Source organism: Camellia sinensis, chromosome 9, assembly GCF_055761805.1.
Source record: "Camellia sinensis isolate YWXY chromosome 9, ASM5576180v1, whole genome shotgun sequence".
NCBI classification, from domain to species: Eukaryota; Viridiplantae; Streptophyta; class Magnoliopsida; order Ericales; family Theaceae; genus Camellia; species Camellia sinensis.
Window position 1 is genome coordinate 35,711,949 of NC_138969.1, and position 27,854 is coordinate 35,739,802.

Sequence of the window (27,854 nt, forward strand, 5' to 3'; positions counted from 1 at the left end):
TGTTTGGGGTCATCTACCCCCTTTCATGCCTTATTTCCTCATGTTTTAAGCTATGCATGTGAGCACTTGCATTGGCCTTGATTTGGCCTTTTAGCCACTGAAATCCAGTAGATTTTCAGTGGCTTAGATGTGCCTTTGAGCTTCAAAATCATAGAGGGGTGACCCTCTCACCCCTCATTTTCTTTACTAGCTTTGTTGGCCTCCCAAAGGGACCCTCACTTGCATGTTGTGAAGTCACTTTTTGGGCTCAATTTGGTGAGTTTCAAGGCCTGCCTTAGCTCTATCCAGAGCCTCTTTGGTCTTATTTTGTGTCCGTAATGCATGTGCAGAGCAATTCCATTCAAGGCCTTTTGAGGGGGCCTTTCATTGTATACTTCATTGACCCATTTCAGGGCCAATTTGGTGAGTTTTAGGCTTGTCATATTTGATTTCCAGAGTTGGTTTTGCCATGCTAAGTGTCCTTGTTGTATGTGTTGAGTAACCCCTTGCATGGCCCTCCAAAGAAGCTCATCATTTTTGCATGCATTGGATTCATTTCAGTGGTTATTTGGGGTTTATTTGGTATGAAATACTTCTGTTTTTAGCTGGTTGGGTGAGCCCTCATATGCTTTATATAGTTGTAGAACAACTCATGGTTCACTAGCTTTCTTTGCATGCTTTATAGGCCATTGATTCTAGCATATTTTGGCTATGCCTTAAACTGATAATGTTCTTATTTTGGCCTTCCCTAGCTCTATTTTTGGGTCTTGTGGTCGAATGATGTTAGTTTTGCATGCTTGTAGTTCAAGGTTCATGATTAGCTTTGAGTTTTGAGATCCATTCCATGCATATACTGAGGTGTGTTCATGTTTTGAGCCTATTATTCATCACATTTCAGAGCTTTTTTGAATGCCATGTTGCCATGTTTTCATCTTTTTAAATGCGTTTGAGAGTCGGGCTTGTATGCCCCATTTACCGACCATTGAATGAGCTCCATTTCGTTGCATTTCGAGTCATCATTTTAGGCCAATTTCCCACTATTTCAGACCTGCCTAGGGTCTGCTTGGGGTTGGTTTTGCCTTTGGTGCATTGCTTTGGGTACCTCTAGTGTAACGCACTTCACTAGTTTCAGTACCCGGGCCCCTTAGCTTACATTAAGTGCCATATTTCCATGATTCGGGACCATTGCGCATCATATTTCAGTGCTGGAAATTGCATGTTTGTATGCCATCTTTCATCCCTTGCCATGCTTTGGTAGAGTGGCATTTGATGCCTTAGGTTCGGTCCTCGGTATTCGTGCATATGTGCACGCATTTCGGTTGTCTCATTTTCATCTAATGGCCACTGATGTGAGTGTGGCTGAGATCCACACATGTTGGTGTAAGTCCATCGTGCATTGTGTATGCCGTTTCGGTTCATAGCATTGCGTATGCTAGGTTGCATGTTAGAGCATTGTGTATGCCATGTTACCTCGTGCATTGTGTATGCCATTTCGGTCCATAGCATTGTGTATGCTAGGTTGTATGTTAGTCGCATTGTGTATGCCATCCCATTTGCATTGTGTTTGGGATAGGAGTTAGCCCAAGCACGGGAAACGAGGGAAGTTTCGTACTCTGAGTGACGGAACATGTCTCAATTCCCGGTCGTCGACACTCCGGATTACTCATGATGGAGTTTAGGTCTTGTTGTGTTTTCATGTGCATTCATTTCACATCGAGTCGTGCAGTTTGACTCCTCGGCCATCATGCATCGAGATGCGTGATTGATGGCACGAGAATCGAGGACTACACTCCCTGAAGAGTAGTCATGAATACATATGTGAAAATACTTTGATGTGCCCCCTTTCTTGCTCTCTGTTGCAGCAAATCAAAAATCAGCAGCTTTCTAAAGCCTTGCATAGCATTCCGAGATTAATTGCAAACAGAGGTGAATTCGGGCATCGCAATGGATTTCCGCGCCAGGCAACTCAAGCATGCGTCATTCATCATTCGGAACAAGAGTTGAGGCAGTCCAGTTTGTAGCTTGCACACTATTTACTTGCTTTCCTAGTTAAATGGTTAATTAATTAGGGTTTTGTAATATTTAATTAGCTAGAGTAGTTAATTATTTATTCGGACTATATTATTTATTCGGACCCTTCGAGTGAGGGCACAATTGTAATAAGTGTGCGTGCGTGTGATGTATGTCTTCCAACCCCACGTCTTTCTCCCTTTTATTTACCAGCTAATGATGGTTAGATTAGGGCATGTTTCAATTAGCATACTTATGCTTGCATGTTTGCATCATTCATCTGTATTGCATGCACCGGGCTCGACGCATCATACTAACTGCATTGTATTTCAATTCCGAGTTGAATACTTGTTAGTTGTAGCATCTCACATGCCATCCTTAGAATAGCCGAGCCTACTATAGTTGCATTTTACATGTGTTGCATTAGGCATTTCTGTATAGTTAGGATCATGCATGGATTTCTAACATAGCTTCTATTTTGGCTTGGAGTACTCGGTAAGTACTTATGCTTTAGCATCCTTGCATATGTGTGAGTGACTGCCATGATAGCATGCTTACCATGAGGCTAATTGCTTATGTGATATAACTGCCTGAATGCCTGTGGGTGAAGGTTAGATTATCTGAATTGGAATAATTCATTAAATATGAGTTTTAAGCCCACTTGAGAATGGCAAAATCATTTTTTCTAAGCCCGCCCGAGGGTGGCAAATCCACGTCTTAGCCTATTTACGAGTAGCACCATCAAACCATTTTCAAATAAACAAACATGAGATGTTTCGTTCCAATTCAGGCGATCCAGTCTATACTTATATGCTGTGCGCATCACATAGTAAATCTAGGCTAATAACCGGAATAAGAATGCATAGTGTTTTCAAAACTAGATATCATGGTTAGTAAAGGCCGATCTTTGATCGGGCGAGCGGGGGTGCTCACGAAGTGACCTTCCCCAATTCAGGCCGATCTTTGATCGTACCCAAGTTCCCGAGCCGAGGCAACTTTGGTGATGACGGACACGTGGCCTTAGGCAATGAGTCAGGGTTTCCTAAATTTCTCAAAATAAAATATTTAGGTGGCGACTCTATATCTGGCAAAGCAGTCCATGTTTGGCACTTCTTTCAAAAAATCTGTTTTCAAAAACGATTTGCCGGATTTGGACTCTTTGATGATTCATCAGTCTTGCTTTGCACTCTGTGAGATTAGATACAAGACCGTGACTTTGAGTCCTGAACTGTAGTGAGCCCAATGAACAAAACGGGGGATTTCCTCCCGAGACGTAAGGGCGCGTCTACAATAGCGCATTGCTCATTCTAAACACACAGTTCATAACGCAGTACTCGGTTTATTTGGCACACAGCTCATATAGCGCACTGCTCATCCTGAACACACAGCTCATAACACAGTACTCGGTTTATTTGGCACACAGCTCATATAGCGCACTGCTCATCCTGAGCACACAGCTCATTCTGAACACGTGGGATGCAATGACGGAACTTGCAAAAGTTGAAACACACTCAAATGCTCCAAATTTTCCTTTTTTTCTTTTGCTTTGCAACCTCTAACCTATATAGCTTCAGATAGGTCTTGGTTCTACTATTCTGACATAACCTGGGTTAAACCATGCGGTTTTATGATAGAACGAATCTTGTTTTGCACAAATGTGGAGAATGTGTGACAACCCTCATCTCTGATTAATGCTAAACTGTAATTGAGAATGATAAGTAACTGATTAGAATAAAATCCTGAATTGATTGTAGGAGTGTATTGTTTTAAATGCATTTCTATCTGTTTGATTTCTGAATGAATCTGTTCATGTTTTAATTTCGAACTGCAAATTGAAGGCCTTATCGGCGGCCGAATCTGAAATTGATTAGTGTTTTATACTAATTAGAATTTATGACATTTTATGGTAGATTTAATTGAAATGTGATTTGGAATGATTAAATTAGATTCAATAAGGTTAAATTACATTAGTTGGTTTTATTTTCAATATTGCCCTTGAGTGGGCTCATTTGTTGCTCATCATACATACACCTTGATGCATCATTTCCTCCTCCATCTTTTGAGGCAAAACTGAGAGAGAGAGAGAGAGAGAGAGATTAGGAGGAGAAAATTGATTCAACAAATTTAGCTTGGAGACTTAGAAGACTTAGAGGGAAATTGCAAAATTGAGCTTGTATACCTTGAATTCAAGACCTAAGGTAGAGATTTCATCCTCTCATTTGTGAATTTAAGTTGTATCTTGCATGGATCATGGAAATTTTGAGTTTAAAGTCAAGAATTAGTTTAAAGTGCTGAGTTGAGAGTGAATTCATGCATGCATGTCTTTATTTTGGAATTTAAGCTTATTTTTCATGGAATTCCCACATGCATGTCCATATCATAACATTTTGAAGTTGTTTTTCATGAAATTCTTGCATGCATGGCCATATCATGGTTGTATTCTAGGAACTCACCATGTTTTTCTATCAAATTGCCAATTTAATCTTGGTTTGAAGTGTTGGGATTCAAGGGAGATCATGCATGTTGTATTTAAGCTTTGTTCTTGAAGTTATGGTTGATTTTGTGCTCAATTGGCTTACCTTTGGGCTTGATTTTACAAATGATCTTCAAAAACATGTTGTACTATGAGTTTCCAAGAGTTTTCCAGAAAATTAGCCCAAGGGGATCGAATTTGAAGCTTTAAAAGTTGAGTTTTGAGCTTGAGGATCAATCTGGAAATTCCAGATTTTGGATCCACGCTCGAGCGGGGGACTTCACGCTCGAGCCTACACTCTGAGTACATGCATTTCCGCTTGAGTGTGGAAAGTCACGATCGAGCATGAAATGCATATGCCCAGAAGTTCATGTGTTTTGCAGTCCGCTCAAGCGAGAGAATTCACGCTCGAGCGAGGACTTGAGTCTCACGCTCGAGTGTAGGTCGAGCGCCCATCGAGCGTGAAAATCGCACGTCCAGTACTTTTCTTGAATTTGCAGTCCGCTCGAGTGGGGAAAGTCACGCTCGAGCGGAGCTCTTTTGTCTGCATGTCCGCTCGAGCGTAGAAATCCACGCTCGAGCGTGGACTCCTGTTTCAGCAAATTTTGAAAAGTGTTTTAAAGTACATCTTTGCATCTTCATTCTATCCTAGGCATTCCTAGGCCTAGTTTAAGGCATCTTAATGAGGATAATGTTATAGAACCACACCAAGTCGAGTTAAGGAGCTAAGTTATTGATTTTCTAGTGTGTAACTTAGCATGTGCTCGTTCTATTACTGTGTAAGGTTAGCATCCGATGACACTCATTAGCTTGTCTGTAGCCCGGAACTCTGTGAGTAACAATGTTGTAAAGATACGTTCAATTATATCTATTCTGAACGAATGACTATACTGTTTTCTGAAATGACAATACTTACTGAATGAATGTTTGCCCTACTTTTACGAACTGTACTCGTGGTATCCATAGCAACATACTGTTACTGTTACAGAGATCTCTGTCGATTCCTATGTTGGAACCACTACTGTATACTGTTATGATGGCCATCAACTGACTGTTCGGTCTGTTAAGACCTACTGTACTGTTTTGCTATTGGATGTACCACATATGACTGCTATGGTTTCTAAATGACTAATATGACTGTTTAATTACTGAAAGGACATTTATTCTTAACCTCTTTACACAGTTGTTATTCACTGGGCTTTAACTCACTGTTTATATTTCTATGTAGGTGTTCAGGCACCGGATCGATGCTAGGGGCGTCGAGTTAAACTTTCGTTTTGTCAAGCCAAACATTGTGCCTCACTAAAAGGTTCCAATTCTGTCAAGCCAAGGCTGTCTTTGGGGTGTTTTAGACTCACCCTTTTTGTCTCTGTTTTGTACTGACTGAATAAGACTAGACTATACAGTTATGGTGAAGGGATTTGGTCCCTAACCTGGATGTTTGTGTATATGTTGTAAATATGTTTTGGTAATGAATGTGCATATGTTCAGGAAAGTCTTTTTGGCATACAGAATGTCACAGGTCATTGGACATCTTTATTTACTGTTTTGGCTTCCGCCAGCCCCTGTACTCTGTATTATTGTCTCTACTATTAAGCAGGCATTTGGTAATCACGGATTACTGGCCGGTTGCGATGCTTAAACCCATAGGGGCGGGTTTGGGTCGTGACAGAATGGCACAGCACTCTAAGCACAAAACGATTTTATTTTGAAATTAAGAAATGAATTCTCCACCGGGTATTGAGCCTACGACTGAACACAGCGAAAAAGACTCAACAACGGAAAATAAAGGTAAACAACCTAAACACATAGAGAAACATTCAAAACAACTCAAAGCAAGAATCGAGACAAACAAAACAAAAGATACGACATTTAGACGTATTCGAATAGCAGGAGACCTCTCGGTTCACAGGGAGCCAGTTTCTCCGGGTATTGTTTCCCACCCTTTCTTATTTGTGATTCTCACATCACTCTGGCACTCAATCTCTTGTTTTTTGAAAAAGTCATTTTCTCACTTTTTCTCTCAACGTACATCTCTCTATTCTTGAATCTCTCATTTTTTTTATCCCTCCCCTAGGTGGTTGATGGAGAAACAAAAAGTTACGGGCTCTTGCCCCTAGCATTCTACTAGATTCTCTTTCTTCCACTCACAATAGTGAGCTTTCCCACAGAGGGGTTACGTTACAACTGAGAGTGTAGCAAATCTGCAGCTGACGTCGGTTGATGATGCTTTGCCGAAGAATTTGGACACGATCAATTGTGTCCAGATGAGGGAATGGAATATCCTGATCCATTCCATTTCGTGCTTCGCACTTGGCTTGATACCTCGTTGCTTGGAGGTTATTAAGAGCTTCCAGTCCTTTTCTGTTAGCTTCTGTTGTGCCCTTTCTTGGCGAGAAGAGTGCCCTTCTTGGCAAGTATGTTGACAATGGGGGAAAGACAGAACACCTGACTCAATTGTGCCCCTAGTTCTTCGTTTTGACCAATTTTTGTTTTGGTTTTCTACTAAAACAATTTTGATCAATAAGAGAGTTAGATTAACATACTTGTTCGATTTTCTGATTCAAAATCATGCAAGTCAGGTTATGAGCACTGAAAATTTTTCCTTTTGGGGTCCAAGAAATGGTCCAGTTTTGGAAAAAATGGAATAATTTTCAAGAAAATTAGTCAACTTTAATAAAAATTCTCAAAAACTATTTTTGCAAACGGCCACTGCTCAACGAGCACGGAACCTACTCTTGAGATGCACAACCTCAGATCCAAAACAATGGAAAATTGCCCCTTGTTCTGGAGGACACTGTATGGCAACAGAAAGCTGCCCCTTGTTTGAATGGCACCGCAGCACACTGTAACCAGTCCTCATAGTGAAGGTCATAACCGAACTCTTGGATAAGAAAGATGATAAGAACCATTACATGGACATAGTTGATTTGGAAGTGTTTATGGCTGGACTTCAGAATGAAGTTACCTACGTATCCCAAACATGGGAATCAAACCTTACGTAGTTCCGGTTAAGGTATACTCGGGTATTAACCTCTCCTTTTACGCTCTAACTTTTGCCAAGGCCGCCCTTTCTGGGTTTTCAACCTTACGAGCTATGTTCTTCTTTTCTTTTCATTTCTTTTCATCTTTTTTTTTCTTTTCTTTTCTTTTTTCATTCTTTGCATTTTTTTTTCTTTTTTTCTTTTTTTTTTAGAATTTTTTCTTGCTCTAACTTTTGCCTGGGTCGCCCTTTCGGGTTTTCGGCCCAGCGAGCCTCTCAAGGGTAAAAGTGTAGCTTTGTCCATGTCAAATAGTTTTAGGATCTCGAGGTCATCTGTATCCAAAAGAATGACTGCCATTCGCTGATGATGTAGAATTCCATCCAATGGGGGCTGAATTTGCCCCTAGTGTTGTGGATAGGAACTCGGTTGTCCTTCAACAAAACTTTCTTCTTTCTTCCCTTTTGGGATTTGGCATTCTTGCCGATCTTCGTTAACTTGAGAAACATTCCAATTTTGGACTCTTCAAGCACATCTGACATTTTTGCCCCTAGTTCGAGGGGTGCCTCTGATCTAGCTTCGGAAGCTTCCTTTGATAACATCTGATCTTCTTGATCTGACTTTTCTTGCCCCTAATTCGTGGGCTGCTTCAAATCTGGCCACACAGGCCTCTCATCATGATTGACCGTTGAACATTCTAAATCCAAGCTTAAGGTTTGAAAGCAAAAAGGGGTTGAATCTTGAGGCTGAGAGCGATCCTAGGCTGCACAATCTCAAGAGCGATTCTACACAGGTCTTCACTAGACTGCGCAAAATGTTTTTTTGAAATCTTTTAAGAAAGCGACTAATCGCTCGCGCGGAAGACAATGTGAAACCAATCTGGATCAAGTAGGGATCCTTCTTAGTACTCACATTAACAAACATGATTTCATTCATTAAAGGCTTAGCATGCCTCTCTTTCTCTTAATTGATCAAATTTTGCAAATCCCAAGGAATTCCTTCCTCTTTGTTTCTACCATAGTGTTCAAAAAGTTTTGAAAAAAATTAGGTCAATGCAATGATTTAAAAGGCACAGAAAAGTAAGTGAAAAGCACTGCCATTTCAACACATCTTCTGGCACAACTGGCTTAGGGCAAGAACAAGCACAAAAGCATGAAAAACCACTGCTGTTTTATTCAGATCTTCTGGTGTAACTGGCTCCACGGCAGAAACAAACTCAAAAGAAAGTGAAAAGACAAACACAAAACAAAAAAAGTGATGTCCGAGGCAACACTTCCGGAATCACTCGACTCCTATACAATAGGGCTGACTCAATACAACAAGACAGACCCTAAACAAAAAGACTGACTCAAAACAAAGATACAGACTATATACAACATATCAAGACTGACTGAACACCCAAATCAGAAAGCACAAAAACTAGCATTCACAAATGCTCAAAACAGTGCGTGCCATATGCCACATCTAGAGTAAACTGAGCGCCGCCCGCAGATGGTTTATTCCCCGATCACATACTCACACTATCCTCCAAGTTCACTGACCCAGTGACGATAGACTTTGTTGAGCTTGGTGGGAGGACAACCCCGTTGTCAAACAAATCCTATACTTCGTGGTGAAGACGGAAGCAATTGTCGGTGCTATGACCAGTTTGTTGATGGTACGCAAAGTACTGAGTAGTATCATGACCGCATGGAAGACGACTAGGGAGAGGTTGAGGCTCAAGAGGTTCGAGATGACCTTTTTCAGCAAGGATTTGAAGCACCTTGAACAAAGGCATATAGAGGGCATGGAAGACCCTGTGACCTCGGGGTTGATACTTCGAGGTTTGTAGATTTTTGCTGGGTGTATTAGAAAAAGGGTCGACAAGCACTGGCTTGGTCTGCTAATCTTTCCCGGGTGTAGACTTAGGGTTGGAAGGAATGGTTCTGGTTCGATGGCCCTTCTCCCAATTTTCTCCTTGGCTTGAACTCCCCTCGTTCTAAGTGACGAAAGTGTCATCCACAATCTTCGTAGCAACTGCGAGCACCTGCTATTTGTTCACCCCCCCGGATTTTAAAGCCTCAACAGCCCACAGGAGTTGTTCATAGGGGTCGATGATTGCCTCTACCTTGTTCTTTCCACTTGCCTCAGCTTGGTCGAAGGTTTGGGTTACTACATCAGTGCGAAGCCCAGTTGCTGCTGACACGTCATTGCCCGAACTTGGGATGACTTCAGGTTGGCTGAGTTCAATTACAATTCGCCCCAATAGTGGGGGCTCTTCTGGTATGAAATTTCTGACATGTGACATGGTCAATGGCGAAGCCGACATTCTGAAGGCTAGATCAGCCACAGCTCTCTGAAGATCGCCGATCATTCCCATTAGCTCAAAAGTGGTGGGCTCACGGGTTTAAAATGATTGGGGTTCCCAGATTGGATATGCGGTAGGTGCCCTGGACGGGTGTTGTATTTCAACATCGGTCTCACCCTGCACGGCGATTCCTTGGTTTAATGCTGCTGCCATGACCACAACTTCTTCTGAATTCTGCGTCATCATAAGTCTGCTGAATTGAACAGAGGTGATGTGAATGGTGACTAACGGATCAGATGATCTGGTGAGCCTTGACTAGCCTTTCTCTGCCTTGCCTTAGCGAAGGAAAACACTGGCTGCTCTGAACTGAATCTCTGACCCAACAAAGTCTATCAGTAAAAGTTCAATGTACCTGCGGGATATTTGGAGCTTTCTGAAGCTATAGTTCCATGACTACCTTGCAAAAGAAGAAAACAGACAGCATCTCAGCCCAAATTCACTAGAACAGATACGAGCATAGCTGAATGACTGCACTCTTTACTGAATTCTGCCTATAAACTGATACTCTCAGGTAAGACTGATTCCCCCAAACACTGATGCCCTCAGGCCTGATACCCAGACTTGCAAACTGATACATGCATTCCCTATAGAGGCACACTCTAAAAGCACATAACAAATAAATGAGAGCCAAAACACCCCTATGTTAGGGTAGGGTTTCCCTGTCCTATTTTGTCAGGAGCTAGGGTTTCACTACGCACACAGCGGTTTCAAACAACCTATAACCGAGTAAGCAACTTGTCCTAGTTTGGAATAGTCACTATGGATTTCGATATGCACTAGGTCGAATGGTTAAAAGGGTGCCCCGATAACAACCGGGGTTTGTGTTCCCATCGTGGCAGAGCCCGCAACCGGTCTACCTTATGGCATACAACCTCAGGCAAACCATTTAGGAATAGCAGATGGGGAACACGGTGACTTAGGCGCACCAATGAAAATGCAATGCAAACAAACACATAAGTGTAGCCAAAACAATATATCATGAGTTCGAGTCAAGTTCTCTAAGTCTCCAGCAGAATCGCCAGAAACTGTAGACGCGCTCCCGGGAACTCTCCGACATCTGTGCACCTCGGTGAGCGGTGCGAATCTCATTTTGTTCTGAGCTACTACAGTTCGGACTCAATGTCACGGTTCTTAATCTGGTCTCACAAAGTGCAATGTAAGATTGATAAATCACCAAAGAGTCCAAATTCGACAAATCGTTTTGGAAAACTGATTTTTATAAAGAAGTGCCAAACATGGACTGCTTTGCCAGATACAGAGTCGCCACCTAAATATTTTATTTTGGAGAAATTTAGGAAACCCTGACTCGTGCCTAAGGCCATGTGTCTGTCATCACCAAAGTTGTCTCGGCTCGGGAACTTGGGTACGAGAGGGGAAGGTCATGCAATGAGCACCCCCGCTCGCCCGATCAAAGATCGGCCTGCACTAAGCATGATATTTTGTTTTTGAAAACACATGTGCTCTTATTTCGGTTAATTAGCTAGAATTACTATGTGATGCGCACGGCATACAAATATAGACTAGATCGCCTAATTTAGAACAAAACATTGCATATCTGTTTGTTTGGAAATGGTTTGAAGTTTGCTACTCGCAAGTAGGCTAAATCGAGGATTTCAATGAATTATTCCAATTCAAGTAATCCAACCTTCACCCACAGGCATTCAGGCAGTTATATCAAACCATGCTTTCATGGTAATCGATAACACACATGCAGTATGCTAAAGCGTAAACACTCACAGTGTACTCCGAGCCAAAACAAAGAACTAGTTAGAAATCATGCATGATCCTGGTTCATGTTAAGATGGCTAATGCAGCACATACGACAATGCAACTAAAATAGGCTCGGCTATCTAGAATGTCATGTGAAATGCAACTTGGTACATGTATGCACATAAATGTATTGAAAGTACAATGCAGTTAGTATGATGCGCTGAGCCCGGTGCATGCAATACAGATGAATGGATGCACACACGCAAGCATAAGGTATGCTAAATGAAATATGCCCTAAAACTAACTATCGTAAGCGGTTAAGTAAAAGGGAGAAAGAAATGGGGGTTAGAAGACATGCATCACACACACGCACGCTTATTACAACAATATGCCCTCTCGACGGAGAGACCGAATAAGAAGCTAACTAGCTAGTCTAAGCTAATTAAACTAATTATTACAACACAATTAATTAACTAATCCTAGTTAACTAATTATTGCAAAACAATTGAAATAGCTAAACGCATTAACTATTAAAGTACAAAACAAAGCATAAGCTAGCTATCTAAGCATGCCAACTAAGGAAAGCAGTAAAACAGGAGCCTTAAGAAGGAACAGAATGCATCCATGCTCGGTCGCCTCGTTCGGAAATCCAATGCGATGCCCCGATTTGCCTTTGTTCTCAATTGTTCTCAAAACATTGCACCAAGCTCCAGAAAGCTGAAACTCCACCATGGGGACCTGTGGAAGGGTGGCCGACCAGTTGTTGGTGTCTGCAGCCATGGACGACCACCTATCTTTGTTGAAAGCCAGAAAAAGTGGTCGGCCAGCTGGCTAGCCGACCAGTTATTGCTGCTGAACTGCAATTTGCTGCAACAGAGAGCAAGAAAGGGTATGGCAATGTATTTGCAAGATATGTATGCACAACCACCCTCCCTATCATGTCATGAACTCAAGGGAGTGTAGTTCTCGACCCTCGGGCCACCAATCGCTCATTTCAATGCGTGATGGCCGAGAGGCGAAGTTGCACAATTCAATATGAAAATGAATGCACAAGTAAACACATAAAGCCTAGAACTCTATCATGTATGATTAAGAGCGTCGGCGACCGGGAATTAAGGCACGTTTTATCACTTTAAGTATGAAACGCCCCTCGTTTCCCGTGTTTGGACGAACACCTATTCCAAACACAATGCAACACAAGCATGGCATACACAATGCGACTCAAACATGCAAACATGCAATGCAACTAGAGCATGGAAACATGCAATGCAATGAAACAAGCATATGAACAATATGCAAGGGACAAGCATGCAAACATGCAAGGCAACTTAACATAGCATACTCAATGCTTGATGGCATGCATGCTCAATGTAAAAAAACTTTAGATTCTAAATACAATGTAATGCATGCATGCACAATGCAATGCAACAAGGGCAACTTATCAATGCTAGGGACATGCATACTCAAAAACAACAACTAGCATACACAATGCGATGGACCTCATGGCATACACAATGCTCAATGGACTTAAACCAAAATAGATGGGCCTCAACCATGCCCAAATTAGTGGCCATTGGTGATGAAATTAAGGCACAAAAGGAAAGGTATGCATGCACAATGCATTGGCCATCCAACTAGACCTAAGAGCACAACCCTCAAGAAGGCTCAAAGAGTGACAAATGTGCAAGTGTGACAACACTAAGTGCACTGAAATTAGACAAGAAATGATGCCAAATCACTTAAACAATGCATGTAAAGCATGCTAGGGTCCTAAAGCATGAAAGCTAATACATGGCAAATAAGCATGGACAGAGCTCAAGGAGGTCAAAACAAAGACCTAAATATGCTGAGTTAGGGACTCAAAGACCTAAGCATGCAAGCATACAAGCTAAGCCATAAACTAGGCAACAATGCACAGCACTCAAAGACACTTAAAGAGTGAATGAAGTGGGAACACAGCAATGCTAAAAGCTCTGAACTGACATATGTAGACGTCCCCGAACGCCCTGGGAGGGCGAGTCCCGTTATGTTCGTATTGGGGTCACTACAGTTAGGACTCTCGAATTGTCACGGTTCTAAATCTGAACCAAAGAGTCCAAATCCGGCAAATCGTTTTGAGAAAACAGATTTTGAAAGAAGTGCCAAACATGGACTGCTTTGCCAGATACAGAGTCGCCACCTAAATATTTTATTTTGGAGAAATTTAAGAAACCCTGACTCGTTTGCCTAAGGCCATGTGTCCGTCATCACCAAAGTTGCCTCGGCTCGGGAACTTGGGTACGATTGGGGAAGGTCACTTCGTGAGCACCCCCGCTCGCCCGATCAAAGATCGGTCTCTACTAACCATGATATCTATTTTTGAAAACATTATGCGCTCTTATTCCGGTTATTAGCCTAGATTTACTATGTGATGCGCACAGCATACAAGTATAGACTGGATCGTCTGAATTGGAACAAAACATTTCATGTTTATTTTTGAAAGTGGTTTGATTGTGCTACCCGCAAGTAGGCTAAGACGTGGATTTGCCACCCTCGGGTGGGCTTAGAAAACATGTTTTGCCACTATCTAGTGGGCTTAAAACTCACAGTCAATGAATTGTTCCAATCCAAATAACCCAACCTTCACCCACAGGCATTCAGGCAGTTATATCACATAAGCATATAACCTCATGGTAAGCATGCTAACATGGCAGTCACTCACACACATGTAAGAATGCTAAAGCATAAAAACTTACCGAGTACTCCAAGCCAAAACAGAAGCTAATTAGAAATCTATGCATGATCCTAACTATACAGAAATGCCTAATGCAACACATGCAAAAATGCAACTAAGATAGCCTCGGCTATTCTAAACATGGCATATGAAATGCTACAGCTAACATGTATTCAACTTTGGAATTGAAATACAATGCAGTTAGTATGATGCACCGAGCCCGGTGCATGCAAGACAGATGAAATGAATGCAAACATGCTATCATACTGTATGCTAATTGAAACATGCCCTAATCTAACCATCATAAGCTGGTAAATAAAATGAAGAAAGACGTGGGGTTGGAAGACATACATCACACACACGCACACTTATTACAACATTGCCCTCGCGCAGAGGGTCCGAATAAATAATATACAGTCCCAAATGAATAATTACAGTCCCGAATAAATACAAAATCCTAATTAATTAACACATTAATCTAGGAAAGCAATAAATTACACGTAAATCCGTGGACCGCCTTAGCTCTGTTCCGGATGATGAATGATGCATGCTTGAATTTCCTTGTGCGGAGAATCCCTCGCGACGCCCCGGTTTGCCTCTGTTTGCAATTGTTCTTGGGATGCGTGCCAGGCTCCGGAAGGTTGCTGATTTCTGATTTGCTGCAACAGAGAGCAACAAATGGGCATGGCAAAGTATTTTCACATATGTATCCATGACTACTCTTCAGGGAGTGTAGTCTTCGATCCTCGTGCCACCAATCACGCATCTCGATGCATGATGACCGAGAAGTCGAATTGCATGACTCAATATGAAATGAATGCACATATGGACACAACAAGGCCTAAACTCCATCATGGGTAATTCGGAATGTCGGCGACAGGGAATTGAGACACGTTCCGTCACTCGGAGTACGAAACGTCCCTCGTTTCCCGTGCTTGGGCTAATTTCTATCCCAAGTACTATGCAATATGCATGACATGCATGAATGCAATCCTAACTTGCAACCTAGCATACGCAATGCTATGAAATGAAACGACATACACAATGCATGATGGACTTACATCAACATGAGTGGACCTCAGCCACACTCACATCAGTAGCCATTAGGTGAAAATGAGACTCTCGAAATGCGTGCACACATGCACGCAAACCGAGGACCGAACCTAAGGCATAACATGCAACTCTAACAAGGCATGGCAAGGGATGCAAGATGGCATACAAACTCACAAATTCCAGCATTGAAATATGATGCTAATCAGCCCCGAAACATGGAAAAATGGCACCCGATGCATGAGATGAACCCCGAAACTCGAAACTAGGCACATGGAATGACTTACAGCTATACAAAGCATGCATTATTTGATCATGAAGCATGAAGAAAGATGCAAGAAAGTCCCAAAACATGCATATTTCCAGTTTATAACAAGTCTCAAAAATGAACACAAATAGAGCTAATCTATTATGCAAAAATGGCCCTAAAAGAGAGATTAAACACAAGGGACAGCAGCTGGCCCCAAATGGAAAAGATCCCTTCAACAAAGTTTAAGAGGGGCTCAAAATAAGGCACTTTACAGTTTACATCAAGCCACTAAAATAATCACAAATAAGGCCAAACTATCATGCAAGAAAAGGCCTAAAAGAGGGGTAAAGTGACAAGTGGTAGCTGCTGTTCTCAAACAGAGGAGAGCCCTTCAACAAAGTTGAAGAGGGGCTCAAAACAAGATATTTCACAGTTTATGGAAAAGCCCGAAACAGCTCACAAATAAGCCTAAAATACTATGCAAAAATTGGCCTAAAAGAGAGATAAAGAGGCAAGTGATAGTAGGAGACCTCAAACAGAGGAGAGCCCTTCAACAATGTTGAATAGAGGCTCAAAAAAAGTTATTTTACAGTTTATGACCAAGTCCAAAACAACTCAAAAATAGGCCTAAAATACTATGCAAAAAAATGGCCTAAAAGAGAGATAAAGAGGCAAGTGGTAGTAGGAGGCCTCAAACAGTAGGAGGTCCTTGATCAAACATGAAAAGGGGCTCAAAATATGACTATTTACAGTTTGGGTCGGAGCCCAAAAAATCTTGCAAGTATGGCTTAGATAGCATGCAAAACAAGGCAAGAAAGAGGAAAAATGGGACTCACCCTTGTAGAACCAAGCTTCAACAACTTTTGGGCCAAGTTTGGGAGCTCTTCACCTCTGGAAATCAGCCTCAAGTTGCTGGAATGGAGTGTAGATTGATAGGCTAGGAGTTGATGTAGAAATGGCCAAGAACCAAGGTATTTTGAAGCTTGGATGAGAGGGATAGAGAGAGATGTGTATACCAAGCTCAAAACAATTTTTCTAACTTTCTCAAATGCAGCTGGAAGTGCTGGTTTTATAGGGAAAGGAGTGAAGGAAAAGGGAGGGAAAATCAAATTCAAATTTCCCCCCAAAAGACCCCCCCTCGGATACAAGATCTGGGGGGAAACAGAGGGTACAGCATTAAGGAACCAGGTGAGAGGGTCATGGCCGGCCAGGTTCAAAAGGTTCAGGGGGCCGACCGGCCACCTCCCATGGCCGGCCGGCCAAGGGTCAAAAGGGTCAAGGACAATTGCTGGCCGGCCACCTCAAAAAGGTGGCCTTCCATGTGTGCACAACACAACTATGTAGTTGAAACCCGGAGAATGTGAACCAGGTGAGAGAAAAACCCATTTTTTAGAGGGGTTCAAAAGGTTCAGGCACAATTGCTGGTCGGCCACCAAATATTGGTGGCCTTCTAGGTGTGTACAACACAAATATGGGGTTTAGGGTTCAATAAAGTGGCCCCGGGGTGATCAACATTGGCTTTCAAGTGAGGAAAACGGGCGTCGGAGAGCGATGAAGAAATAAAGTTGGCTTTTCAGAACAATTGATGGCCTCTCACCCTCCTACAAGCTTCCTAACAATGAAAATAAGGCCTCCACCAAAAATGAACCAAAACGGATGCAAAACGGAGGTTCGGGGGACCGAAACGCGCGGCCCGAGGCCCCGAAAATGGGCTGTTAAGCACCGGAGGTGGCATTCAACCACGAAGTTGGTCTCTCGGGCCACAGTGTCCCCCAAAAGGGAGTAAATAAGGTGTGTGCCAAAAATCGGAGCAAACGGAGGTGGTTAGGCGGTCCCGAACTGAGGCACACGGCCGTCGGCTCCGAAAAACTGGAAACTGGGCTCCAAAATGGGAAAAATGGCCTACGACCACGAAACGTAGCCTACGGCCACTTAGAGATGATCTACGAGACCTCTCTCTCCCTTCGGGAAGAGAAAACAAAGAAAACAGAGCTTGGTTCACAAACCGAGGCAAGGCACGAAAAAGTCCGGAAGTCCGGAGGCAAGGCTCACAGCCGAGACTCTGAAACTTCTGAACGAGCACAATATGCAATATCACTGAGCGCTCAACTGGTAACGTCTGAGTCTTAAGGTCGGTCAAAAATAGGGTGTCTACAACATGTTAGATGATGCCAAATCATGTACACAACACAAATGAAGCATGCAATAGTGCTCAAAGCTTGAAGCAAGCAAGAACACTTGTACTACAAGTATGCAAAATATGAAGCATGTGATCAAGGCAACCCAAAACAGTCCTAGAACATGTTAAAATAGGTCTAAAACATGCATGGAAGGAAGCCAAAATAAGCTAGCATGAAGGGCATAAGTCATGATGCATACAAGGCAAATAAGGTGGATTGCACTACACCTATTAAGACCAATCATGGGGTGACTTAACCAACAAAAATTAGAGTTATATCATGACATAACAACCACAAAAACACATTGAAATGATGGCTCGCAAGCTAAGGCATGAAGGCATACACAATGGCTCATGTTAAGACATAAAGGGGGAAACCCTCCGACGCATTGAATGAGTGATAACTGCAAGTACATGACCATGAAACATGGACTGAAATCACATAATAAATGATGCCAAATCATTCGAATAGTCCAAGTAATGCATGCTAGTGGACTTGATGCACAAAGCTAACAAGCTAGATTGAACCATGGCTATACAAAGCAAGTCATGCATGGCCAAAACAACCAAAATCAAAGCTAAAGCATGCTAAAACATGGACAAAAGCTTCATCAAGCTAAGCAAAAAGCATGCTAGAATGACATGTTACAACATGATGCATGTTAGGCTATTTCATGGAATTACACCGCAAGTGTATGGAGCATGCAAGAGATAACCAAACCAAACCCTAACAAAGGTATGACATGGAAAAACATCACCAAAAACATGCTGAAATGAAAAAAAAAAAAAAAAAAAAAGAAGCTAGAATGGCATGCTACTTCATGAAGCATACAAAGCTAGTGTGTGTGATTTACACTACAAGTGTATTATGCATGCATGGAGTGACAAAACCAACCAAAAACAGTGGCATGCCATAGAAAAATAACCACAAATACAAGCTAAGATATGGCCAATACAAGCTCAAAACACATGCTCAAACATGAGGCTAATGAAGACAAGTATTGAAGACACAAGGAGAGGGGATGACCCTCTCCTTTTTAGGACCTTAAAACACCACCCCCACCACTGAAATTCCTTTGGATTTCAGTGGTGACAAGGGCAAAACAAGGTGATCCCAAAGCTTAAAAAGAAGGCACAGAAACAAGGCCAAACAAGGCCTAAGAGGGGGTAAACAACCCCAAACATAAAAGTGACCTTAAACAAACTTTTAAAGCACACAAAAACAAAACTTTTTGCAGTAGGAAGCTAAGCTCAAAACAGCATGAAAAAGGGCTCAAGAACTTAAGCAAAAATGAGGGTTTTAAGGGTTAAAGACTCACCCTTGATGAACTTCTTCAAGGCTGTAACTCCAGTAGGTTTTTCAAGCTCAAACCAACCCAAGAACACCAAAACCAGCTCCTAAGCACCTCAGTAGCAAAAGGATGGTGTTTGAGTGTGTGTTTGTGTGTTAAAGTAAGATAAAATGACCCTTTTGAACACAAAACAAGAGCAAAATGAAGAAGTATAGATATAAAACTATATGTATCACTCCAGCCCTTTTTTTCTGAACCTAGAGGAGGGAGGAGATGGTTCTCTCATATAAAGAACCAAAAGCAAAGCTTCTTGGAGAAGCTAAGGTTCAAGGCAATTGTAGACGTCCCCGAACGCCCCGGGAGGAATGGCTCCCGTTTCGTTCGTATTGGGCTCACTACAGTTCAGGACTCTCAAATTGTCACGGTTCTTAATCTGAACCAAAGAGTCCAAATCCAGCAAATCGTTTTGAGAAAACAGATTTTGAAAGAAGTGCCAAACATGGACTGCTTTGCCAGATACAGAGTCGCCACCTAAATATTTTATTTTAGGAAAATTTAGGAAACCCTGACTCGTTTGCCTAAGGCCACGTGTCCGTCATCACCAAAGTTGACTCGGCTCGGGAACTTGGGTACGATTAGGGAAGGTCACTTCGTGAGCACCCCCGCTCGCCCAATCAAAGATCGGCCTCTACTAACCATGATATCTATTTTTGAAAACATTATGCATTCTTATTCCAGTTATTAGCCTAGATTTACTATGTGATGCGCACAACATACAAGTATAGACTGGATCGTCTGAATTGGAACAAAACATTTCATGTTTGTTTATTTGAAAATGGTTTGATGGTGCTACCCGCAAGTAGGCTAAAACATGGATTTGCCACCCTCAGGTGGGCTTAGAAAAACATTATTTTGCCACTATCTAGTGGGCTTAAAAAAAAAAAAAAACTCACAGTCAACGAATTGTTCCAATCCAAATAACCCAACCTTCACCCACAGGCATTCAGGCAGTTATATCACATAAGCAATTAGCCTCATGGTAAGCGTGCTATCATGGCAGTCACTCACACATATGCAAGGATGCTAAAGCATAAAAACTTACCGAGTACTCCAAGCCAAAACAGAAGCTAATTAGAAGCTAATTAGAAATCCATGCATGATCCTAACTATACAGAAATGCCTAATGCGACGCATGCAAAATGCAACTAAGATAGGCTCGGCTATTCTAAAGATGGCATATGAAATGCTACAGCTAACATGTATTCAACTTGGAATTGAAAATACAATGCAGTTAGTATGATGCGCCGAGCCCGGTGCATGCAAAACAGATGAATGAATGCAAATATGCTATCATACTGTATGCTAATTGAAACATGCCCTAATCTAACCATCATAAGCAGGTAAATAAAATGGAGAAAGACATGGGGTTGGAAGACATACATCACACACACGCACACTTATTACAGTTGTACCCTCGCTCGGAGGGTCCGAATAAATAATACAGTCCCAAATGAATAATTACAGTCCAAATATGCACAAAATCCTAATTAATTAAAAAATTAAATTAGGAAAGCAAATAAATTGGCGTGCAAGCCAGGGACTGCCTCAAATCTGCTCCGGATGATGAATGATGCATGCTCAGGTTGCCTTTGTTGGAAAATCCCTTGGGATGTCCTGGTTTGCCTCTGTTTGCAATTGTTCTTGGGATGCGTGCCAGGCTCCGAAAGGTTGCTGATTTTTGATTTGCTGCAACAGAGAGCAACAAAGGGGCATGGCAAAGTATTTTCACATATGTAGGCATGACTACTCTTCAGGGAGTGTAGTCCTCGATCCTCGTGCCACCAATCACGCATATCGATGCATGATGGCCGAGGAGTCGAATTGCATGACTCAATATGAAATGAATGCACATATAAACACAACAAGACCTAAACTCCATCACGGATAATCCAGAGTGTCGGTGACTGGGAATTGAGGCACGTTCCGTCACTCGAAGTACGAAACGTCCCTCGTTTCCCGTACTCGGGCTAACTCCTATCCCAAACACAATGCAATATGCATGACATGCATGAATGCAACTAATATACAACCTAACACGCACAATGCTATGAAATGGCATACACAATGCGCGAGGTAACATGGCATACACAATGCGCTAACATACAACTTAGCATACACAATTCTATGAAATGAAATGGCATACACAATGCACAATGGACTTACACCAACATGAGTGGACCTCAGCCACACTCACATCAGTAGCCATGAGATGAAAATGAGACACTCGAAATGCGTGCACACATGCACGCAAACCGAGTACCGATCCTGAGACACAAATGCCACTCTAACAAGGCATGGCAAGGAACGAAATATGGCATACAAACATGCAAGTTTCAGCACTGAAATGTGATGCAAAATGATCCCGAAACATGGAAACATGGCACCCGATGCATGGAATGGCCCCGAAACACAAAACTAGGCATACGCATTGGCCTATAGCTATACAAAACATGCTTTATTTTATCATGAAGCATGAAGACAGATGCAATACAGTCTCAAAACATGCATATTTCCAGTTTGTAACAAGCCTCAAAGATGAACACAAATAGGGCTAATCTATCATGCAAAAATGGCCCTAAAAGAGAGGTTAAACACAAAGGGACCGCAGCTGGCCCCAAATGGAAAAGATCCCTTCAACAAAGTTGAAGATGGGCTCAAAAAAAGGCACTTTACAGTTTACATCAAGCCACGAAAATAATCACAAATAAGGCCAAACTATCATGCAAGAAAAGGGCTAAAAGAGGGGTAAAGAGACAAGTGGCAGCTGCTGTTCTCAAACAGAGGAGAGCCCTTCAACAATGTTGAAGAGGGGTTCAAAACAAGATATTTTACAGTTTATGGAAAGATCCAAAACAGCTCAAAAATAGGCCTAAAATACTATGCAAAAATTGGCCTAAAAGAGAGATAAAGAAGCAAGTGATAGCAGGAGGCCTCAAACAGAGAAGATCTCTTTAACAATGTTGAAGAGGGGCTCAAAAAAAGTTATTTTACATTTTATGAAAGAGTCCAAAACAACTCAAAAATAGGCCTAAAATACTATGCAAAAATAAGGCCTAAAAGAGAGTTAAAGAGGCAAGTGATAACTGCTGGCCTCAAACAGAGAAAGACCCTAAATCAAACATGAAAAGGGGCTCAAAATATGACTATTTATAGTTTGGGTCGGTGCCCAAAAATGTAGGAAAGTATGGCTTAGATACAAAGCAAAACAAGGCACAAAAAGAGGGAAAATGGGACTCACCCTTGTAGACCAATGGACCGGCAGCTCTTGGACCAATTTTGGGAGCTCTTCACCTCTGGAAAGCAGCCTCAAGTTGCTGGAATGGAGGATGGAGGCCTTATGCTATGGGTTGATGTAGAAATGGTGTAGGAGTAAGGTGGTTTTAAGGGTTGGAATAGAGAGAGAGAGAGAGAGAGAGAGAGAGAGATTGAATGCAAGGGCTCAAGACCAAATTTTGTAACCCTTAAAAATGCAACTGAGGGGCTGGTTATATAGGCAAAGGAGGGGAGAAAAGGGGGGGAAATCAAATTCAAATCTCCCCCCAAAAGGGCACCCCCCCGGATACAGGGTCTGGGGGGAAACAAAATACACAGCTGGAAGGAACCAGGTGTGGGGGTCACGACCGGCCAGGTTCAGAAGGTTCAGGGGGCCGGCCGACCACCTCCCATGGCCAGCCGACCAAGGGTCAAAGGGGGCAAGCACAATTACTGGTCGGCCACCTCATATTGGTGGCCTCCCATGTGTGCACAACACAACTATGGGGTTGAAACCCAGAAAAAGTGAACCAGGACAGAGAAAAGACCATTTTTTAGAGGGGGTCAAAAGGGTCAGGCACAATTACTGGTCAGCCACCAAATATTGGTGGCCTCCCAGGTGTGTACAACACAAATATGGGGTTTAGGGTTCAAGAAAGTGGCCCTGGGGTGGTCAATATTGGCTTTCAAGTGAGGAAAACGGGCGTCGGAGAGCGATGAAGAAATAAAGCTGGCTTTTCAGAACAATTGCTGGCCTCCCACCCTCCTACAAGCTTCCTAACTATGAAAATAAGGTCTCCACCAAAAATGAACCAAAACGGATGCAAAACGGAGGTTCAGGGACCGAAACGCGCGGCCTGGAGCCCCGAAAATGGGCTGTTTAAGTACCGGAGGTGGTGTTCGACCACGAAGTTGGTCTCTCAGACCCTAGTGTCCCTCAAAAGGGAGGAAATAAGGTGCATGCCAAAAATCGGAGCAAATGGAGGTGGTTAGGCGGTCCCGAACCGAGGCACACGGCCGTCGGCTCCGAAAAACCGAAAACCAGGCTCCAAACGGGAAAAATGGCCTACGACCACAAAACGTAGCCTACGGCCACTGAAAGATGATCTACGAGAACTCTCCCTCCCTTCAGGAAGAGAAAATAGAGAAAACAGAGCCTGGTTCGTAAACCGAGGCAAGGCACGAAAGAGTCCGGAAGTCCGAAGACAAGGCTCGCAGCCGAGACTCTGAAACTTCTGAACAAGCACGATATGCAATATCACCGAGCACTCAACTGGTGACGTCTGAGTCTTAAGGTCGGTCAAAAATGAGGTGTCTACAACAATCCCTCCATACACGTGTATGGAGGATAGCTTCAGTGCCCTCCAGCTCACAGCTGGAGGAAAATATCTCCAAAAAGGTGGCAAAAAGTAGCCGACCACTTGAAGTGGTCGGCCAGCTACTTCAAGTGGTAGGTCGACCACCACAAGTGGTCTCCCAAGACAACAAGTGGTCGGCCATGGTGGGAGATGATCAGCACACTGAAAACAAGCCAGGGGTGGGGTGGTCAACCAGAAAAGATGGCTCAAAGACCTAAGAGACCAGTTGTCAGATCAGAAAACTGGCTGGCGAGAAGAAAAGTGGTCTTCAAGGAAAAAAAAATGGTCTCCCACCCTTGTACCACCTTCCAAACAAGAAAAACAAGGTTTGTACCAAAAACAAACCAAAACGGATGCAAGACGAAAGTTCGGGAGGCAAAGCGCGCAGCCGGGAGCCTCGAAAACTAGCTGACAAGCACCAAAAGTGGTTTACGACCACAAAAGTGGCCTCTCAAATGACAGTGGCGTTCTAGGCCAAGGAAACAAGGTGTGGTTCAAAAACCACGCCAAACGGAGAATGTTAAGCGGTCCTGAGACAAGGCACACGGCTGAAGGCTCTGAAAATCGGAAACTAGTCTCCAAACAGGAAAAGTGGTCTATGACCATGAAAGTGGTCTACGACCACAAAGAGATGGTCTACAAGACCTCTCCCTCCCTCAGGGAAGAGAAACAAGGCCTGGTCTGCAAACCGAGCCGAAGCACAAAGAGTTAAGAGGCCCGGGGGCAAGGCACTCGGCCAAAACTCAAAAAACTCAAAACGAGCATAACATGCACTATCACTGAGTGCTCAATCGATAACGTCTAAGTCTTAAGGTCGGTCAAAATGGGGCGTCTACAACACCCTATCATTTGCTAGCACCCCAAGTTGGTAAGAAACCAACCAAAGAAATAGAGAAACAAAACCAACAAACAAACTAACAAACAAACAGGGAGCAAACAGGTTGTGTCTAACAAAACATCTAAACAGAGCAGTTGTTGCAGGTCACCAGACTTGATCAATATCACTGAACCTCCATTTCTGATACAATACTTCACTTGTTGTAGATTAAATACCAAGTCATTTATGGAAAACTCCACCTAAATTGGCGATGATTTAAGCCACATAGCTACTCTAACTTTCACTATTTCACATAGATCTTCTAAATTTGGTTAAGAACCATTAAATACACAATCATTTCTATGCTTCCATGTAGACCAGAGAATAGCCAAAGGTAGAACCATTCAAATTTTCCTCTCCAGCTACATTCTGCAACCAGACCACCATTGTAACAGTTCATTCATTGAACCTAGTAAAACCCACTGCAAGCCCCACCATCTTACAATTTTGGACCAAAGCAACCAAATAAAAGGACAAAAGAGTAATATATGTTCCACTGTTTCAACCTCATTATGACAGAAGACACAAGCAAAATTTGCATTTCCATCTAAGATTTCAATTCTATGGAGAAAACTAGAAGTTTTAACCTTACCAAGCCAAGCCAGCCATCTAAAGAATTGCACTTTGGGAGGAGCAAAATTATTCCAAATTGAGTCCGCCACCAGTACTGCAAGCCCCAGAAGTGATTCACTCCATTTATATATTGATGAAACAGTAAAAAAACTCAGATGGATCCGCACACCACTTTAGCTCATCTGTTTTGGTGATACACAATGTTGGTGCATTGTTAAGTAGATTAAATAATCTATAAGCTTCTTCCTCATCCCAGACCAGCAATGATCTTCTAAAGTCTAGGTTCCAGCCACCATCATCTACCATTCTTTCAAACAACACACTAACCACACCATTTTTATCATTAGATAAGGAAAAGAGTCTTGGGAATTCATCCATTAAGCATACATTTCCAACCCACTAGTCCCTACAGAATTGAACTCTCCTCTCATCCTCCAAAACAATATGAGAATTATTGATATAAAAATTATGCCTCTGGATTGGACAAAACAACATTGATTATATCAGACCAAAGCTTTGATCCTCTGCCTATTAATTTTGGTATCCATCTTCCATCCGTTGTCTCATACTTTGCACAGATCACATCCTTCCAAAGAGTCTGATTCTCAGCTCCAAACCTCCACCACCATTTTAACAAGAGTCATTGATTCAAAGTTCTAATCCTCCTCAAACCTAAACCACCAAATTTCTTATTCTTGGTAACCACCTCTCTAGATGCGCCTGCGAGGGACCCCGCTACAGTTCGGACTCGATTTGTGTCACGGTTCTTAATCTGAACCAAAGAGTTCAAATCTGGCAAATCGTTTTGAGAAACAGATTTTTAGAAAAAAGAAATGCCAAACATGGACTGCTTCGCCAGATACAGAGTCGCCACCTAAATATTTTTTTATGGGGGAATTTAGGAAACCCTGACTCGGTGCCGAAGGCCACATGTCCGTCATCACCAAAGTTGCCTCGGCTCGGGAGCTAGGGTACGATCGGGGAAGGTCAGCTATGAGCACCCCCTCTCGCCCGATCCGAAGATCGGCCTCTACTAACCGTGATATCCGTTTTTGAAAACGTTACGTGTTCTTATTCCATTTATTAGCCTAGAATTACTACGTTATGCGCACAGCAAACAAGTATAGACTAGATTGCCTAATTTAGAAATAAGCATTGCATATCCGTTTGTTTTGGAAAAATGTTTTGGAATTTGCTACTCGCAAGTAGGCTAAAATACGGATTTCAACGAGTTTTTCCAACTCAAACAATCCAACCTTCACCCACAGGCATTCAAACAGTTTATCACATAAGCATCTAGCCACATGGTAATCATGCTGTCATGTTAACATTCACACGCATGCGGTATGCTAAAGCATAAATACTTACAATGTACTCCGTGCCAAAACAATAAACTAGTTAGCAAACATGCGTGATCCTAGTTCATGTTAAAGCGGCTAATGCAACACATACAGAATGCAATTAGAGTAGGCTCGGCTAACTTAAGCATGGCATGTGAAATGTAATCAATTGATGCACGTATTCAATTGGGAATTGAAGTACAAATGCAGTTAGCATGATGTACCGAGCCCGGTGCATGCAAGACAAATGTATGGATGCACGCATACATAGCATAAGGTATGCTAATTTAAACATGCCCTAATCTACCATCATAAGCTGGTAAATAAAAGGGAAGAAAGAAGTGGGGGTTGGAAGACATACACCCACTCACGCACACTTATTACATAATTGCCCTCACTCGGAGGGTACAAATAAATATTACAGTCCAAATAATAAACACATTAATTAATACAGAATTTCTACTTAATTAATAGAAAGAATGCAAAAAAAAAAAAAGAAAGGTGGCCACAGCCTCCGCCTCGAGATGCGCGAATGATGCATGCTCGAACCCGCCTTGCCCGGAAAGTCCGTACCATACCAAGGTTGCCTCTGTTTACACTGCCCTGCTTCTCTGAAAAATGCCAAAGTCCTGGGACAGGTTCCTTGAATTCTGCAGAATACCACCGGCTGAGGGAAATGCCCACCGGCCCTGTATAATTCCCATCGGCTTCTGTTTGAGTTATCGGCCATTCACAAATGGCCGGTCGGCATTGGATGCTACCGGTCGGCAGAAGATTCCTGCAGAGGACAGTTTTGACAGCAACAGAGGACAGACAGTGTATGGCATGGGATTTCAGGCACATGTGAGCATGGTCATGTTTCCCATCATGCTTTGAACTCAGGGAAGCATGGCCCTCGATCCTTGAGCCATCAATGGTGCATGATAGCCCAAGGGATCAAGCTTGCCACTTGATGTAAAGATGCATGCAACACACAAATGAGGACCAAGACCCTATCATGCCGAAGTCAAGGGCCCCGGTGACCGAGAGTCAAGGCGCATTACATCACTTATAGTATGAACGCTCCTTAACCCTCATACTTGGTTTGACACCCCAAACCAAGTAATGCAATGCATGTTATGGGAACAATGACTCAAAGATACAACATGGGATTAAAATGCAAGGCATACCAAGTGCCATGCAACTAATATGGCAAGTATGCCATGCTAGGCATACAAGATGCAAATGCAATGCAAACATGGACAACCTAAGCAATAGGATCAACATATTACAACACTTGATGAAGCAATCATGCAATGGACATGAGACAAGCATGCAATGGTGGGCTTAAACCATGAAGGGGCAGACCTTGATCCACCCCAAAACAGTGGCCAAAAGTGTCCAAAATGATGGACAAACACTCATACCAAC